Here is a 20,663-nt window from a genome sequence, read left to right on the forward strand (position 1 = left end):
TCCCAGATCAAAGGACAATGCAAACATGGCAGATATAGTATGTCTGGGAGTGAATTTATGCTACACACCTGGGTGAATCTCATTATGTCTGACCTGAAACATTTAGGCCATATTTCACTTAAAAATCAAATGGGAAAAACAAGGAATATTTTGCATAAAGAAAATTAAACCTACTGCACATTTACAACAATTAAGTCAAAATGTTCACAATTAGACATATTTTACTCCCAAAACCGGATTTTTTTTTCTAGTATTAGTTGTAAAATACGAAAAAACACTACTTCATTCCTTCTACTTTCACAATTTCACATTTAGTTTAATGTGTTACTTGCTGTTTATATTAAATTTGTACAAACAAATAAATAATTTCTGAGTGAAAATTGTTTACACATACAGTTTTTTTATTGTACTAAATAAGAGATAACGCTTTAAAATAACAATATAAGTATATTATTCTGCTTACAGTTATGAGAATATATTAAAAATCTTTACACTATTGTAAATTTAAATAGCAAATGTTCCTTAAAAATCACAAAACAAATACAAAGAGTTATAAAATATAAAATATCTTAAATCTTAATATTAATTTGTGTTAAATACCGTATGGCCTGTACAACCAATATAAATAAAATAATATAAAATAAAATAGAAAAAAATAGCCTCTCCAGAAACATTTAGGCCACATTTCAGCTAAAATCAAATGTGGGGGAAAAAAAAGTAAAATATATATTTTTTTTTTTAAATCCCACACCCAAATTGAGCACATAGTTTGAATGCACTGGAATCTGCATGATATCTGGTCAATGTGTGGCTGTAAAGTGTCAGTACAAGCAGGCCATTATGGGTTTGCAACAAAGCGGCCTCATCCAGACGCAAGTTTGTAAAGTTTGCGCTGAAGTCTTATCTGCATGCAACAGATGGTTTAGTCGGTTTGATCTACCTTAAAACCACCTGTAAAACGAGTGATAAGGTGTGTTGGGGGAAAAGAGAAAACTTCTTGGTCTCACTGAGGGCTCCTTTCCTTTGCCAAGACCTAGGTAAAAGCGAAGCATGCAGAATTCTTTGGTCACAAAAACATTAGGCTTTAGCACAAACTACTAAACTGCAAAAAAGGCATCCTATCTCTCTCTCCATCTGCCTCTTTCCCTCGTTCTCCTTCACTCCATCTCTTCTCTACTTTCACTCTCTCTCACTTTCGTCTTCATAACAGGACATTTGCTCTCACTTACAGGCGGCAGTGCACTTCCTCTCAAGGGCAAGAGAGGTGTGAGAGAATGAAGTGCTCAGAATGAGAGATAGAGAGAGGCATAGAGCATGCTGTTAGCACCCTGTGTCATGGTTTGCCTCCCCTTAGGCTTAATTTAGACATTGCTCACACGCACGTATTCAGATATTAGCAGTGCACAGAAAAAAAAAAGAAAAGAAGAAGAAAAAAAAAAGTGACTTTCATACTGCTCAAGGTCTGGAGTGAAACACTGCACAGGTACAGCTCCGTCGATGACCACATGACTCCATCCTGTCTGAGTGGCGGTGGGGCATATGGGGCAGATATCGCACAGACGTCGCACAGACGTTGCGTGGACGTTGCTGAATGAGTTCCCTTGTCATGGTGTTGTTATACAGCGTGATAACAGCATGACAGTTCGCACACTCACTGTGTTTATTAATGAGGCCCTCTTGAACAGGCCCTTATGACCTGCTGACACACAGACACACAGTATCCAGAAATCGACATGGGAAAATAATCAGAAACTTGATGGGTAACTTTCAAAGATGGCTGTTTGTGGGAGGATGGATCCTCAAACTACTGCACCGACTGCTTAACGCTAATAACTGCGCGAGAAGAAACTTTTACAAATATGGATTAAACAGCATTTGGAAGGCATTTCACTTACGTACCATGCTGAAAAACTGAAAATATACACACTGAATTAATTTTTAATTAAACTAAATAGAAATTACCATTACTCTTACTCTACAAAAATATTTATATTTTCTGTGCTGTTTTTCCTAGTGAAATGAATGCACAGTTTCTTTTTTTTTTTACATTTTGAGTAAATTTCTAATTAAAAGGAGCTTTGTAACAAAATACAAAACTGAAGTGAATAAATATGAAAAACTTACTTAAAATAACTTATTTGTACAATATTAAAACTTTTTTTCACAGGGTATTCATAAGACAAAAGTAGGACAGCACCTGAGTTTATCAGTTAGGGATTGATTGGTTCATGAAAGGCAGCGGTTCCTTCTAGAAACATTATCAGGCTTTTTTCTTTCTTTCTTTTTTAAACAGGATCAATTATGTTAACATTAATCCAAGGCATTACAATAGGTTAGATAATAACACAATTTTACAAAGGCAACACTTAAAAAGTTGTCAAAAATAGCTGACTTTGCCAACTGGTTAACGTGATTTTCCCTCAGACATAAGAAGGGAATGGTTTTAGAATTATTACCAAGTTTTTTTAATTAAAACAAAAAACTGAATTTTTTAACTAACAAATGGTAAAGCAGAATTTTGATCTTTGGTCTAAGCTTAAAAGTGAATGCAGAAATACTGTAAAAACAGATAGACTACACTCATCAGGCAATACTAAATATTTTTATGAACGAGTTGAGAATGTTGAGGAGTTCACATTTTGCGATCGGTGGCATCTTTCCTCTTTTTTTTCTGCAGGCTGTAAAGCACAAAGCCACATTTAGAGACGGCTTTCATTACATAAAAATGCGGCCCTCACGAACACATTTATTTCCAGTCACAACCCACTGTGATGATACGACATCAAGGACCGCATGTGTCCTCTTCAGCTGCGTGTCAGTGCACAACTGGTTCAAGTGTGCAGGGTAATAGAGGGATGATCTGTATGATAAACACAGTTTGTAGGTGCTCAAATGCTTTGTACACATCTATGCACGCAAACACACACAAAGACATCGGAAAGGAGTCAAATAACTCCCTCGATCAGATTCTCTCATCATATCCAGTGATTCTCTCCTCTCTAAAGAGGCCTTCAAATAGGCCCATCACAACTCCATAACCATCTAGCTCCCCGTCATCACAAACACAATCAAACACACACACTTCTGCTCAAAAACATCCTCATTCACAGTTTAGTCCACTTCTCTACACATATTCACACCAGGGGAAAAGGGGACATAACGGCCAAAACGACACGGCTCTTCTCACCGGTCTAAGTTATCCAAATAATAATCAACATGTAAATAATAGATAACATTTTATGATTCAAATTAATCATCAAAAAGAATCAAAAGAAACTCACAAAAGTGATTTTATGCCCGTAGAAAGAACTGCGCATGCAAGTGAAGTGTCTACTTTTAGTTTTCGGATAATAAAATATCAAAATTTGGTTGTAATAATGTTGCGTTGTCATTCATTGTAACAATATTCATGTAAAGATTCAAACAAGCTTATTCTGACTTGTACAAAACAAAAAAAATTTAAAAAATAAGAAAGCATATATAATTTTACTGTGCTTTAAATGAGGAAAAATTCTTACTGAAATGGGTAAAACCTAAGATAGTAGCAAATTAAATGTGTCAAACTGTTTTTTGTTGTAAATACATGTAAATAAGATAGTTACACTGAATGACATTTTAGTGGGTAAATTTAGTAAATCAGGGAAAAATGTGTGATATTTATTTTTGGCTCAGATTAATTTAAACAGAAACTGTTTTAAGCAGTATCAAACTATTTTTTGGTTAGACGTTTTTTGTCTTTGACCCATTTGTTTATTTATTTTTTTAATTATTAAAATGCAAATATTAAAAAGCTGTTTTTAAATTTTCAAAATTTTAAATAGAAATAAAAAAAACAATGTTTCATTTGAAAATGACTTGGCAAAGTCTTATTTATTTCTACATTTAACAATATTTTAAATTATTAAATTACACTGTCAAATATGCCTGTTTATTTGTCAATTTAGAAACTCATTTAGTTTTATTTTTCTCATTTTCTAGCACTCATAGTCACCAAACAAAGAGAAGCAATTCTTTTCTTATATTAAGGTACAATATGTATTCATGCCACAATGAAAAGATCTTTTCTTTATTATATTAAGTTACAATATTTATTTATGCTACAATGCTTGATGGGAACCACAGTTCTGCCTCCAGCATCAGAGACATCACAGCAGTCTTAGAACATTCTAGTGGCTTAAAGTGTAAACTGTGCATGTAAATCTTTAAAATATAAAAAATAATAATAATTATATATATATATATATATAGGGCAGAACCTGATTTTAACCATTAAAGGGACTCTTGGGCGCTCTTACTTCCCTCCACAAAATCCGTCAGACTAGATTACCATCGTGACCCGCTCTCTAGGTCTTGGAACAGTGCTATTGTTTCATACAAGCAAAGGAAAGGAGTACACCTCACAATATTCTGATAAAATTAGAGCGTAGACACAAAACAGAAGTCCACCCTACTTCACCCAGATCCACCCATTTCATTCCTGGCCTCGCTGGTGATGCACACAAAAGTGCACACCGTCACACAGGAGCTTGCGTTGTTGGCCAGGTTGCTGGACAATATGCATTCCCTATCCTCTGTGTGTGTGTGTGTGCGTATGTTCTCTAGTGAGCAGATCCAGTGGGGGCCGAGCAGGGGGGCGGAGTCAGGACGACCATCAAAAGGTCCATCCACAGTGGAGCTCATTATAGCTTGTACAATTCTCACTCAATCTTACATGGGCCAAATCATTCCCGAAAACCTCCGTTACCATACAGTCTCTCTCTCACACACGCACTTTTAAAAAAGACATGTCAGAAGTAAACAAAGCCCGCGTCTGAGCACTAATTAAATAGATGAGCTGTATTAACATAACCTGAATGCCCTGGCCAATTCCACCCCCCTGTATTCCATCCTAACACACACACACACTCGCAAACACACACACACACCCTTAATTTTTTTTTTTTTTTGTTATGATCCGACCAGCGAGCGCCAATTGTTGGCCGGTGTAATTACCATTAGACCACGGCGGCTGGCTCTTTGATATGGAAATGAAGCTACAGCCCCCCCTTCAACCGCCGCCTCCCCCCCGACACACACTCTCCTCTTGTCTGACAATCTACCGAACATGAATTTCAAACAGCCTCCTCAGCACCTGACAAACGGGGCTGAGCTCCGCCGATGACCCACAATGCACTAGGGCACAGGGGGGCCACCGGAGGGAGGCGAGCGGAGGACGGCGCAGGCGGGTGACACTGATGACGTTTTTAGAACGAGGAGGAGGGGGATGAAGACATGTTCAAATGACAGGTTTGCAGCTTCTGGATTGGATAGGTCGTGTTGGAGCGAGAGAAGGGTCAAAACTATGCTGTCAAATCCAGAATGTCTTCCCACCCCAGATGATGGCGGTATTTTCAGCTAAATTGCATGTCACTTAACATAAATTTCGGGCTGCTGTGATATTGCATTTGACGGGAAAGAAGGGTAGAATGTGTGTACGCTATAAACATCCTATGAATGCATGAATGCATCAGCCCCAGCGATGTCACTGATATGAAATGACTGGCCAGTTAATTAACAAATTAAATCATCATAAACTTGATGTTTAATCTCTGAGAACATTGTACGCAAAAATACATACCAAAAGGTTCAAATCTGCTTATTTATTTAAGACTATCAAATAAAAGTAGATAACAACTATGATTTTACAGTTATGTTATGCTTAATTAAAAAGTCATTTTATTTTAAGGCCCAGTTCTCACCATTTACAATTAATTATGACTTTTTTTTACTGCTAATTAATAGTTAGTAGATATTTGTTAAGTTTGCATATCGGAATTAAGGGGTGTAGAATATGGTCATGTGCTTTTTAAGTACATTAAATTAAATAAATAGTTTTATCTTTAAAGAAATAGATTATTCACCCAGGCTTCAAGCTTGTTTATAAAAAAAAAACAGTAAAAACAGTAATGATATTATTATAATATAATTTTGCTGTTCAATTATTATTTGTACTGAATTAATATATAAATATTTATATTATTATATTATTACTTAAAGCCGTCTTTTATCCAGGATTTTTTGATGAATAGAAGGTTTTAACTTTTCTAACAATATTATTACAAGTTATTACTGCAGCTTCCGCTCAATATAATGCATCCTTGCGGAATAAAAGTATTTATTAATTAATTTAAAAAAACATATTTATAACTAACCCCAAACTTTTGAACCTTACTTTAGATATGTGTAAAAAAAAGGCAGCTACATTAAATATACAGTATAGCACATCCCTAAAATGTCCATTCTAAGTAGTTTCTAGGACAAAATGTGAATTATTGTAGGTGATGTAAGTGGTCACTTGATAACACTTCAGATTAGGGAACATATTCTCAATTAACTATGACTTTTGCCTCAATAAACTTGTAAATTGCTGTTTATTAATAGTTAGTAGGATAGGAGTTAAGTTAAAGTACAGTGTATAAAGGGATGTAAAATACAGGCAAAACTGTAAAGCTAGGAGAAAGTCATAGCACACTTCTTGAGCCACTCGACTTTAACAGTATGTATCTATGTTTTCCTCTCCCTGTTTAAATGCACATTTTGAAGTATCACATCAGACTCGAGTCATGGACACACTACATTTCCCTTTAGGTGGTATGACCTGGTGGTATGTTCCACAGCATCTGAAATGTTGTTCTGTTCGTAGTGAAATGCCTGAGCAAAGATTGTCATCGAAGTATTTCTGCATAATTGTGTCGCAAAACCTGACCGTCTTACATAACTGCGTTCTCAAAAAGCAGGCATCCACCTCCGAATGCAATGGCTGCATCGATTTAGTTTAGCATAATAAATATAAAAATGATATTCAGTGTTTTTAATTATTTATAGTGCCAGTTTATCGGGAAGTGACAATTTTGTTCTCTTCGAATCGTTAGATAGAAACAGTTCTTATTCGCAAATGTTTTATGGGATTTTCCAATTTTCAAGTTCAATTCTCAACTTCGGATGGGAACCCGGCTGTGGTGCACCAAATTTTCCTACTTAAATATTTGAACAAAAGTGATATAGCCTTAGCAAGAACCGCTAAATGTGACAGAATAATTAACTTTTTAGCTCTTGTTGCACAAAACAAACAGCTATGCAGGAGCAAAAGGCTAGCCCTCGCTCACAGATACACAAACAAACAGACACACACACACACACACACACACACACACACACACAAACAAACACACACGGCAGAGGGAGGCAGGGCGGATCAGAGGGGAGTCCAGATGGACGGAGAGAGCCTCAGTGTCCCCACACCCTCACGTGTCATATGTTGTCCCATCTGTACCATCACGGCACGGCCCCCCAACCCCAGGGACGCGCACACGCACACACTCGCGTATACACGCACATGCATTCCATATCTCTCACCCTATGTCTCCTGGGTATGACACAAACAAACTTCCCGCACCCATTGTGTTCGCATGTGACGATCGGAACCGCGGATGCAGGACGTTTGCGCGTCTCTCTAGAGTGTGTGCGGACGGTTTGCTCTGGCTGTTAGAGACCTTTAGAGAGGATATCACCTCTGCCCTTCACTTCCAGCTCTCGGCCTATTTAACACTCCGCTGGAGCTCTCCACGCCACAGCGCTCTATTAAATATGCTCTTTGATACGGGAACACACTCTGCAAATGTACGGAGCACTACTTAGAGGTTAATTCCTTTTCAGCTATTCAATTGTTGATGAGAGCTCTCAATATGTTCGGTTTCAGTGCTCGGAAGCGAAAGCGAAGAGAGTCATCGACCAACACAACTAAAACAACTAAATTAAAAACAAACGCTTCTAGTTGCAAAACGCCCATGTAATTAACAATGATATGTTCAAGAGGAAGATGGTGGGTTTTTTTTTTTTTAAGTACTGCACTGTTGGGTTTGAGGCGATGTATATACTGCTGCACTAAAACCGGGAAAGCAGTTTTTAAACCCATCATGTACTACAAACCTGCAAATCATGTATTGGATTGTGATGTAAACTAAAACCTATTTCAGATCAGCCCCTCCCAAGCATTCGTTTTCAATAGGAGATATGTAAAACAAAAGCAATATCCACAAAGATTTCTCAAAAATTTGGGTCATGGCTCCTGAAAATCCAGCTTTATCATCACAGGAAAGAACTACAGTTTAAAATATATTAAAATACATTTTGAATTCAGCCTTGGTGTGCATAAGAGTCTTCTTTCTATCAGTTTCAGAAACTGACCCCAAATGTTTCAACTTCAGTATATAACACTCGAGAAATGTACAAAAAGTAGATGCCATTTCTTGCTTGGCTCTATGAACTCAAACTCATTTCCTATTAGACTGAGGGTCAACTACAGTCCATGGCTTCAGAAACCTATGTTTTTTTCTGCAGTGTAAACAGATACAAATCCAACTTTTCACTATTTAAGCCTTGACTAGAAGCTATTAAAGATTTAATTGCACTGCTATAATCTGCGTTTCTGAAATATGCATGGCGCCAACAAGAGTTCTGGTTGCGTTGCTGAGAACACAAGACCTGCAAGATGAAAGGGAAACGGATTCCGGGGGAGAATTCCAGGAGGCACTCAGGAGTTTACTTTAAATGATCAGCAAGCATGTAACAATACCTCCCACTAATGGAGGTGTTTTGTTGGTTTTAATCCACCTAATTGGCCAGGGTTCAGCATTACCGGCAAAAAGCCGAGAATAATGCTACTACCTGTTCTCCTCCTCTCCTTCTGTTCATCTCAAGGAGAAGAAAACCCAAAGGACCAGACATTACTTTAACCCACAGGAAGAGAGGAATCCCAACGGGGGCAAGAGAATGAGAGTGAGAGAGAGAGAGAGAGGTTTTCTCTCACCTGAGATGAATAGAGCAGGTGATGTTTATGTATGATTCTCATTATTTAAAACCCTTGCATTGATGAAGGAGATCACATGGTCTGCCTGATATGCAGTAGAAAGCACGTGAAGACCAATCGATCTCTGGAATAAGGCTGGTTCCTGGAGACTGATCTTAAAGGGACAGATCACCCAAAAGTAAATATTTTGCTGTGCCACTCCAAGCCTAAATGACTTTCTGAGGATTCTGAGGAATGTGTACTCTGCTCTTTTCCATGCGTGCACAATAAATGGGAACGGACGTTTTTACGCTTCTAAAAAAAGACGCTTATGAGATTCAAACTCAATACAAAATGCATAAAAAAGTATGTATAGTATAAGTATGTAAGTATAAAAATGTGGTTCTTTTTTACTGTCCATTCATACAAAAAAATAAAAAATAATAATAATAATCCAGACACTTATATTAAGACATATTTCTTAATCAGCAAATCAGCATATTAAAACGATTTCTTAAGACGTGGAGTTTGGAGTAATAGCTACTAGAATTCATGGCCCTCACAGGAATAAATTACTCTAATAACATTTCCCAATGTTATCATTTTAACGGTGTTTCTGATCAAATAAATGCAGCTTCTTTAAAAAAAAAACAAAAAATCTTAATCTTAACTGTAATGAAACTGTACTCTATTGTAAGGTTTTTTGAGCGTCGCACAAAACATTTGATGAGCATTAATAATGCTCATGCCACATTAAATGTTGCTATTACGTTATTCATAACCATTACTGTGTAAATAAAAGGAGGCTTGTTATCGCTGTATGACTGAGCATTGATTTAGTGTGTTCGGATACTAGATTGCTGGAGAGCTCAGGTCATTGAAAAATCTCTCGCTTGGACTATTCCTCCATTTCTCCAGAGGCCTCTCTCGTCCTCTTCTGCCCTGTTCTAACACTCGGCGAACTGAAGCAATTACAAGCCCTGACGGCAAGCCCACATCATATGGAATTGGATTGTATGTAGACGAGCTTTTGGTTGTTTATATGGAAATGCGATTGCCGTGTTGATTAGGGAGCTCCGTCCCTGCCCACGCCCTTCATCGCGCCACCTCGCAGGGGACGCCGCAACCTACAAGACACACAAACGCATCGATGTAATTCACTCAAGAGCCTCATTTTTCATAATGAGCGTGTCTTTATGTGGCCTCTGCTGTTTTCACACACTGTGAGCAGTAATGACTGCGTATACATTCACAACCGCGTTTGCCACAATTAGCCCGACGGCCGCTCGGGTGAGGGAGTTCAGGTACTGAAGAGAGCCGGAGTGGGACAGGTCTACTGGGAGGGAGACGCAGGGAATACGGTGGCACTGGGCATATTGAGAGAGACGCTCAGGAGGGAATTTGGGAGAGAAGTGTAGGACAATCTGTCGCCCGATAACAGATGATGTGATTCACTCAATAGTATGCTCAGAGAGAAGGACTGGGGTTGCACCGGCTAGTTGATTATTTCTGTCTTGACTAGTTGATCACATGACTTCAATGGTGCTTCGGGGGATGAAAAATAGACATACATCATTTCATTAAGTAATAATAATAACAATAATTCAATCATTTATCATGAACAAACAAATTAACAATAAACAACTGCATATTTATTAACATTAACTTAACAGTTCATTATTACTTTATGATTCTTAATGCAGTAATTCATGGTAGAAAATGGAAGCTGTGTATCTGAAAAGAAGATTTGCTTATAACTTGCAACTACCAACATGGACGTGAAAAAGTCAATCCAAAAGCCATCTCATATGTTCTGTTGTACATTTACTGTGCACACATATGCAATATAACATTCTCACAAACAAGCTTAGGTGGAAGAATTGATATAGAAAAAATAATATGACATTTTACTCCAGCAGTTATAATATTCCCAAAGCGAGAATCAATATATTTATTTTAATATTAATTCATATTTTTGGGAAAAGGGGACCACTATTCTCTAAAAGTATCTAAAAGGGGGCAACATGCTGTGACATTAATTCAACACACAATTATTTCTATTTAATCAAAACCCAAACTCAGAGTGAGCTAGGAATAAAACTGTGTAAAGCACTGATGCAGTGCAGATTAATGAGAAATAAAGAGCCAAAAAACCTGCAATAGATCAGGTTTTTGAATTACAATGGATGGAAATGAAAGGCTCTTGGCCTTTCAACTTAAAAAAAAAACCCACTGCAAAAATAGTAATATTTTAAAATATTATAATACATTAAAATAACTGTTTTCTATTTAAAAATTTAACTTATTACTGTGATGGCAAAGCTGATTTACCGGCACCCATTCTTCCAGTATTCAGTGCTATTCATGATCCTTCAGAAATCCTTCTAATATGCTGAATTGCTACTCCAGAAATATTTCTCATCATTATCACAGAAACATACATTCTTTCCAGGATTTTTTTATAAATAGAATTTTTTTTAACATCACTGCCAATTTATGCCAATTGTGATTTTTTTGCTGAATAAAAACATTCATTTCTTTTCCAAAGTTTTAAACTACTGTATAAACAAAAATACCCACCACATGATATCATTATGACCTTAATATCTACATAATATCATATAACTAAATGATCCCTATTGATTCTTACGGCATCGCCCTGAAGGATATCGAATAACGACAGACACTAAAATGAGTGGGACAACTTTTGCATAAATCCCGCAATACAGACATGTCAACTTTTGTGATCAGCATCCACTGATTCTGTATTTTGAATCACATACCGTACATAAGTACAGTACAAAAGTAATGATCGGGCATATACTGATTTTCTTTTTTTTAAGAATTCCAAGGTCTATCAAAAATTCCCAGCTCTGTTCTTCATGTGGTTTTTACAATGCCAAGCGAAACAGGCTTCCAATTCTCTGTGTGTATTTACATTGGTGACTACAGAAGAGTAAATAGATGCTTTGTTAGAGAGTACTAGAGGCCTGGCCTGTGTTGTACACACACCAACACAGAGCTGTACATGGGCTCAGCCGTGTCCTCTATCGTGCCTGTATCTGTTTACACAGGAAGACAAGTGTCCCTGCAGCAATCGGCTTGTAGGGAATCCGAGGAGTCCCGGTGTTTGGAGTGCATGCAGGTGTCTAAGAGTTAAGGGGATACACTCATACAAAAACGGACGCATCCTATTCGTTCTTCAGACAGTGACTGTTGCTTTACACATAAACACACACATCCTTTTAGCCGTGTTTTCCAATAAAGGAAAGGAGGACTTTGCATCATGAGTGGAGGTCAAAAAGGTCATAACATCTAAAACAACTTTACAGCTCTACAACTTCCCCCTGCGCTACATGATTTCCTGTCTGTGTGGGCTAACCACAGGCGGAACTTCCTTTAGATGTGTACTGAGAGAGGAAAACAGGTCAGAGGTCACGCAAGCATTTTTGTCCATGCCCCACACACAGCTTGCGAACCAAATGTTTGAACACGTTTGTACAACAATATTTCACTGTTTGTACCGCACAAAGGAAGCTACAGTCATAGGAACATAAACCTTTATGAAGAGGCTTGTGACCTTTCAGTGCGGCCAGGACATTGTTCAAACGAGTCACCTAAACAACACAGGTTCAAAGAGATGGTGGGGGTTCTTTTAAAGAGAGACGAGGCGGAGATATTTTAACTTGCAGAAATGGACTTCCTTAAATATAATATAAGAAATGCATTTATTAACTTTAAAGAGGCTGAGCTGCAAAAGCATCTTGTATGAAATTCTTGGATCAGAAATGCTATATATAGGCATATGGCTGCCAATGTTTACATTTCTGTAACGTTATGCTGGAGCACTAAATGTAGGGGAAAATACATTAGCATAGCTATTTGAAGAAAAATAAAAACAGGTGCCGCGTTAATTGCATTAATTTATAATATAATAATATATAATGCAATATTTTTTTCACATAAAATCTAAAAATAAAATAAATTAACACCTGCACCCAGTCAGTTTGCCAAAGCACTATTATTCAGCTATTTAGACAGTATTAACGGCATAACAGCAAAACATAGGCCCATTTAATTCTAAAGGTCAGAAGGAGGGTGAACGATAGAAAATGGTCATGTAAAACCAGAACAAAAATTATGTGCTTTTTCAACTTTTCCAAACATTATAAGGGAAGTAAAATAATAAAATGATAATATAATTTATGACATGGCCCCTTTAAAGACACACAAACATTCTTGTCACTCTCCGAGCCTCATGCTTGGCTATCTTTCCTGGACAGTGTCAACAGCAAACCCATATGTCATTTAATATGAAGGTCTGCGAAGCATGCACTTGAGTGTATTTGACAGGAAAGTAAAAAAAAAAACAATCTGATTTTTTAGGAGTGTGGCTGTTTCCAGTTGACTGCATCGGCAGCTGAGTAGCTCTGCAGTGACCCGTGTGTGTGTGTATTTGTGTGCGTGTGGACAGGGTACAGACTGCCCTCAGAGAAACGGTCATGGGGCAACTCTCAGCTGCCCTGTATTGTTGCTGCAAACACACAAAGCACACAGCCTGGCCCTCCAGCTGGCCCCGTGCCCCCTCCCTATGGCCCTGTCCTCCCTCTCTCTCTCTCTCTCTCTCTCTCTCTCTCTCTCTCTGTCTCTCTTTCTGTCTTTCTGCTTCTCTTGCTCTCTGTTTGTTCTGATAACTGCGACCCTGCTCTCTGTATCATCACTCCACCTCCTCTCAATAAAAAAAAAAAAAAAAAAAAAAGCCAACCAGCTTGCTCCTTTATTTATGGGAGGTTTTGAAAGTGAAAATTCCATTTGAATTCATAGAACATAAAAATTAAGAAAAAATAACAAAAAAAAGCATTTACCCTGACTGGTATAAACTATTTTCACATTAACATTAGTGGTAAAATACACCGTACATGCCCTTTGGAGTTTCTCTTCCGAAGGTGAAGGTCCGAACTGGGCACTCACTTTTTTCTTTTAAGGTGCTACAATTGGCTAATGGCTGTTCTGCTGGACTGGGATGGGGCGCTTCATTGGCTGACTGTTATAGTGTAGCCATGGAAACTACTAGCCCATGATAACCATGATTAGAGGTGTCATGATGACAACAATACGGCACAGAGCGATAATGTGTCTTTGATGAGCACATCGCAGCCATTGTGAAGATGTAATTGATTTGTTTACCAATACGACAGTCTTTGCTTGTGTTGGCCGACAACAATGGGGTGTCCTTGCACAAAAAAAAAAAAGGGAGAAGAAAACGAGTAAAAATAGGAACTGACCTACAAAGGATGTGAAAGAGATGAGTGCTGCTCGTCTTCAGACCACAAACCCATTGGTGAGCAGCTGAACCCTGGGGATGAGAGGCAGAGGAAAGGAGAGAGGTGAACAAAAAAAAAAAAAAAAAGGAAGAAGACTTTTTAAAGAAACAGTAAAATCTAAATTAATTTACTCACCTTCTTTTTCTTCAAAACCTGTACGACTTTTTATTCTGTGGAAAACAAAAAGAAACATTTTAAAGAATGTCCAAGCTGCTCTTTTTTTCCATTGAGTAAAAGTGGATAGAAACCAAAGATGCCACACTGGGTGTTTTTAATTCGTTCTGTTCTGCATACCGATTTATCTACTTTAAGCCTGGAATACACTAAACGATTTTTGCCCTGATTTTACAATTCTGACATCAGTTGACGTCAGCTGAGGAAAGTCAGCGCCAGTCTGCAGATTAGAGCTGACAGATTCCACAGAAAATCAGGTAGTGTATGGTGACTTTTTTAGCTTTAGATTTTGATTCTGTCCATTCTGAGGATAATCACACGTGTTAGATATTTTCAGCCGATTTTACTACACATATTGTTTTCATGTGTCTCCTAGCAACAAGGTGCACCTTGAGTTTGCTGTAATCAGAACAACTTTAAAATCTGGTAGTGTATGATCCTAGGTCACGTAATAGTGACTGGTAAGGAAAACTGGGCATCATATATTTACAAAGTTGGTTAGTGAATGATGCCTACTTTTTTAAAACTCCTTCAGATTTTAAAAGTCGTGTAGTGTATTCCAGGCTGTAAATATGACAATAGCATTTTGGAACACTTTTATAATATTTAATGGCATTTAGTCCCCTAGTCACTCTTTTTGTATAGAAAGCAGTCTGAACCTTCTTTAAAAGCATCTTCTTTTGTGTTCTATGCAAGAAAGAAATCATACATAAGATATTATGAGAGAATTGTAAAATTTCACTGAACCCTCTCTTTAAATTTTGAACAGCTATCCAGAAACAGATTGAAATACATCCACAGAGACCCCTCCAACAGGTGGGAAAAGGGAGCTTATGTGCGCACACGTTTGTTTGGGGGGGGTTTGAGTGCATGTGCGTGTGTTCACCTGCGTGTTAAGAGCTCTGTTCTAATCTTTATGGTAATAAACTCTGGCGGCTACTTGGCTGCCGGCACTGCAGATCAGGCTTTAATAGAAAGTAAATGTGTTTGCTGAGAAAGGGGAAGAGTCACTTGAAATGGGACTAATGTATTCCTTATTGAGTTGAAGGTATGGGTTGTGTGTGTGTGTGTGTGTGTGTGTTGCCATCGGGTCAAGTGAAGCTGGGTAATGCTTATGAGCCTCTCAACTATCACAATCACACAAACACTTGTCACCAGACACACAATTTGGGTCATTCAGATTGAACATTTTTATTAATTATTGGTGTTTGCAAAAGACAAGCATCGCCAATAAGACTGCCCATATGAAGCAAAGATTTTTTTTTTTTTTTTTATAAAAAACACCACGGATACAAATGATACCTCAAACTGTTCTTTGAAGACAGGTGTGCTATTACTTTTGATCAGACTTGACAACCACCCAAAACACCCTACCATTATGGTGGCGACTTTCACACGGTCAAACATTTTCAAATTTTCATGGGTCAAATCCTTTCAGCGCATAGAAATCTACGCATTTGGGAATTTTGTAAGGGCCGAGGTTTCCTCACACAGATATTGCAGGACTAATGCGTTCAAGTTGGTCCCTGTGAACTGTGCTTCACTACACTACTGACAACAGACAGTGGACCTTTTTGCTTGTGAAATTTTACAAGATTTGATTTGAGATGTCTATAAACTTTGTTTTTTACCAACATCAAGATTTTAAATTCTAAATCAATTAAGGAAAGAATCTGTGTTTTTTTTTCATGCGACTATTCACTCTTTTCCATTTTACAGTTTTTATTTTAAAAATAAATAATTATTAAATGAACCTGTGATTATTTTTAAATATAAAACTACTCAATCGCCTCCAAACGAATACAAGGTCATACAAACAGCTTGCATAATAATTAATATTTTGAGATGTCAACTAGCCATAACGCTTTTTTAATATTTCAAGGTATTTTCATTGCTCTCTACAAAGAATTTACCGTGGCGTACATCCAAAAATCCACAGCAATACCGTGGTACCAAGTGTCTGCTAGTCACACTACACTCCTTCGCAGCCTCCCTGCCTTTATCTCACTGTCACATAAACTTCACTGAGACAGACAAGCAACATCAAGCATGTGCACACAAGATGCTCTCTATTACGCACACTCACGATTCACACAAAGCGAACATACACTAAACAAAGTGCACAAAGTCTTAACCGGCAAACGGGGCTCCATTCACTCCTGTTTAAAAAGGTCACCATTTTCTCTGGCTAAGCGCCCTGTGTCTATTGATAATTTTATGCATAAACAAATGGCAAATTTGTGCCACATAAATATGTATTAGCAATTAATAATGTCCCGCGTCTGTGGCGATGCCAGGTGCATGCGAAATCAGCACGGGCACTCTGCAGCGCTGGTGCCTTTGTTTTCCTCTAGCTCTCTCAGGGTTGCCACAATAGGCGCACAATAGATGCACAATGGGCACCCGTAACAGGGCACTGTGCCCCTGAGACAATGCCAGGCTCCCTGAATGAAGCCACCATCACCTGGGCAGAGCCAAAACAATGCAGGCATCACCAGACAGCTACGGGGGTATTATTGAATTAGCAGCCGCGTTGTGATTAAGGGTTTAGAGGGGCATTTAGTGGTTTTGCTTTTTAAATAATGATGAATTTGATGACTGAGGCAGCCAGGGATATGCCGGATGAACACGTATGCGTGTGTGTGTGTGTGTGCGCCCGTTTGACAGCGAGATTGAATATAAAAACACACAGGCGCACGCACATGCACGTACACCTGTTCATCAGCAGAAACACCTGGAAGCTGTCTGTCCCATTTTTACCTTGGTGTCACAGAGATCTCTATGTCAGTGAAAACGGTAATGTGCGCGCACACGCTGCTACGCAAATAAACAGATCTGTTTGGCAGGGCAGAATCTTTCGGGACATCACAATGCCATTATTGTCTCACTCAGACAGAGATCAGGGACGAGACGGGCAGAAAGCGCAGCTCCTCTGTTCCTCTAGTGTTTAATAGGATCAGATAAACACAATGGCTATGATAAAGTGCCCGGCTAACATCATACTGAGATTGAGAGAGAGAGAGAGAATTAAAGGGTAGAATGGGGGATTGTAAAAGCATTTGTATCAGACATAGCGGATGACAGGGGGGCTTATTTAGGGAAAGAAGAGGATTACCAGCCGCCAGCCTGCGGTTGTGCTTCGCTTCGACTCTCTATAATCACTGCGATCATAAGACCAGCACAATTCAGCTCTGCTAATAATGCACACACACATCTGCCTATTCATTTCAGCTCTAATGCAATAATAGCCCTGAAACATCTGGTAATGAAACTCGTTGGAATCAAGATGGGTGGATTTGGCGACATCTGTCCCTTTGCTGGCTTAAACCTGTTCTGGGTCTTCAGGTTTAAAGGCAATATGAAATCAATATTGACCTTGTCAAAATGTACCGTCCTGATAAAATAGTTAAAATATATAAATATAAGCATAACAAATCAGGGGTCAAAATACAAAATCCTTCTTAATACTATTTGCTTATTTTCTAACTTCCAATAATCTTTTTTTCTCAAAATTGTTCTAAAACCAAAACTGAAGAAGAATTATGACCAGACATATGCATACAATTCTGGTATGGTACGCCTACTTTTAACTTTATTATCTTTGAATATCCTGTTTCATTCTGGAAAAAAGGGGTCACATTAGAGGAGTAAAGTGGGTTATGCTGATCTAAGCAATGAAATCAACCAAGATTGAGGTATGCATACTAAAAAACACACAATGGCCGGAGTGGCCCAGACCTTCAGGGTTCAATTACCTGAGCACCTCCACCCCCCTTCCTCTAGAATCCCTTAACCGGTCTGAGGCCGAGAAAGCGACTTCCTGTCCCACTCCCCAGAGTTCATATAGGAGGGGAAGAAGGAATGACACGGTGCCTATGAAAGAGCCATTGTTCACAGAGGTGGTCCTGGTACTGTGTGAGGGGAGGTGGCTAATCACAAGGCGGGCAACAGCACAGGGGTAAATATTTATCTGCTGGGATGTAAACGATGGATCATGTAATTTAGCAACAGGCTGTTCCTTCCTGCATGGTGATGATGTTTAGTCTTGGCTATGGGAGGCGAGGGGTGTTAGTCAACCTGCCTATTTTGAACACAGCAGCGGTTGATTATCAATGACGCATCTTCACACTTAAACTGACACTCTTTAAGTGTGCAGGCAACTAAAGTTTGCTAAACTATAAATATTATTAGGATGTTTTTCACTAAACAATATTGGTTTTACAACCAACTAGCAATGCAAGCAGACAGTTTGGGGACGACCTTGCTGTTTAATGTGTCGTGTGGTGGTGTTTAATTCCTGCTGCCTTGGTAACTGGTGGGTAAAACCACTTATTAGCTCAATCAAAGATACATTTTCTACACAGAGATGCAGAATGTATCCACTGGTCACTAATGTTGCCATACGAATCATTGTCTATAAGAGTATACAGAAATAGCACAACAACTGTATAGTGGATACCAAAAATGGCACAGTAAAAGCCTGATAATTGGTTAATTGTAAGTTAAAACTGTGGTTAAGTATAAACTATTAATTATTTAATTTACGGAAAAAATTAAAAAAATTAAAAAATTGCATTACACAATTATATTTTCTAACACCCAAAACTGAAAATTCCATCATGTCCTTTCAAACCTGTATGAGTTTCTTTCTCATGTTGAACATAAAAGAAGATGTTTTGAGAAATGCTTGCAATCAAACAGTTCATGGTCTCCACATACTTTCTCTGCTGTGGAAGTCAACAGGGACCTGTTTTGTTCTTGAAAAATTTTAATTATATCTTCTTTTGTGTCCAACATAAAGAAGAAACTTTAACAGGTTAGGAACGACGAGAGGGTGAGCAAATGATGACAAAATGTTCATCTTTGGGTGAACTATTCCCTAAAGTACCGCAGGAACAACAAAAAAATCTTACAAAACACTTGCCACACACTTGTTGACTTCCTATTGCTGTATTTGTGCTCCAATCATTTGCAACTTGACCCTGGTAAACAGCTCTATAGCGTCAGTGATGTAAGTAATAACCAGCAGGCCAGGAAAGACACAAACCACCCAAGATTACAATTTCTTGTAATCTAGAATTAACCATGCAAACCTCATTGTGTTGCTATCTAGTTTCTGTGGTATCCTGGGTGGTTGATTACTGGTTTAAATTAAAACAGTCCACCCCTAAGAATTTATATAGGCTGGTCTGTAGATTCTTCCTCCAATGAAATGTGAGAATACTTTTTATTGTACGTTTGGTGATAATTGGCAGATTTTAAATAAGGCTCTGGAGAAAAGAAAGAGAAGTAGAGGTGAGGAGGAGGCAAGAAGCTAGAAGACGAGACAAACAAGTAATAGCACAACTGGCATGGGATGACTTGTCCACACATGGCTGTGAGCTGTCATTACAAATGCCATGAGGCTCAGTGACAGGGTAAAAGAACTCCAACACTTAAAAATAGTGTCTGTTTGACAAGCTCAATTAAACCAAAGCCACGAACGTCCTTCTGTATGCATTCATCTTTCTGTCAAGATCTTTATCCGCACACATATTTCACTTCCTCTGTCTGCTGTAAGTTTCTCCTCTTATATATTCTTTCTTTCTATCACTCTCATCTCCTCCTCTGTTATTTCTCCTTTCTTCTGACTTCATTTTTTCACGCTGGCCTCCTTCTCACCTCTACTTCTCCTTCCTTTCTCCGTTCCTTTATCTCCTCACCATCTCCATTCCTCCTCCTTTTGTGTAACTAAAACATTATGTTCTTCCCATTCTCTCGTTTTCCCTCTCTCCTGTCTGTGTGATGGCGCATGATGTTCGGCGCTGATGTTTAGGACTTTCCGTGAGCTGACAGCCGTTTAACATTATGAATTGCAGTCAGGATGCTGAAGCATGACATTTTATTCCACCCCTCCCCCCAAACACTTTTCTTTCAAACACTCACTGACTTACACAAGTTTACCTAGCAGTTTCAAAGAGGATATACCATAGACTTGTTATACATTATCATTGAAATTTTGGAGTCGTTAGATCTTATTTAAAGGAAAGTCTTTGAAGTATCATCAAGGTTTCACTTAAAATATTAAGAATATGCATTAAAGAAAATATTAAAATACGCATTTTCAGAAGCCATTGCTCCACTTTTCAGTGTCACGTGATTGTTTAGAAATAATTAATGTGCCGATTTGCTGTTTTCTGATTTCTAATGATCAGTTTTCAAAATAACTGTGTTCCTTAAAGGCTCCTCCGCAACGATCATTGCGAGCGAATATCGTCAGAGTTTTTTTCCGCTGTTCATATCCAAGTGATTTTCACTCACGATGAGCCAACGGCACGTAATGAAAAACAGAAATACCC

The 20,663-nt window shown here is 38.3% G+C and overlaps 1 protein-coding gene across 3 annotated transcripts in view; it reads right to left on the reverse strand.

The window, feature by feature from the left end:
• Nucleotides 1-20,663, reverse strand: part of sox5 (SRY-box transcription factor 5) — a 173,784-nt gene that overhangs the window by 132,467 nt on the left and 20,654 nt on the right. For all 3 annotated transcript variants that reach the window (XM_043236838.1, XM_043236837.1, XM_043236836.1), the window contains 2 exons: nucleotides 14,287-14,321; nucleotides 14,113-14,183 (listed from right to left, as the gene is read on the reverse strand). The gene's annotated coding sequence lies outside the window, so the exon portion shown is untranslated. The remainder of the gene's footprint in view (nucleotides 1-14,112; nucleotides 14,184-14,286; nucleotides 14,322-20,663) is intronic.

This window comes from Puntigrus tetrazona, chromosome 4 (assembly GCF_018831695.1).
Source record: "Puntigrus tetrazona isolate hp1 chromosome 4, ASM1883169v1, whole genome shotgun sequence".
NCBI lineage: Eukaryota > Metazoa > Chordata > Actinopteri > Cypriniformes > Cyprinidae > Puntigrus > Puntigrus tetrazona.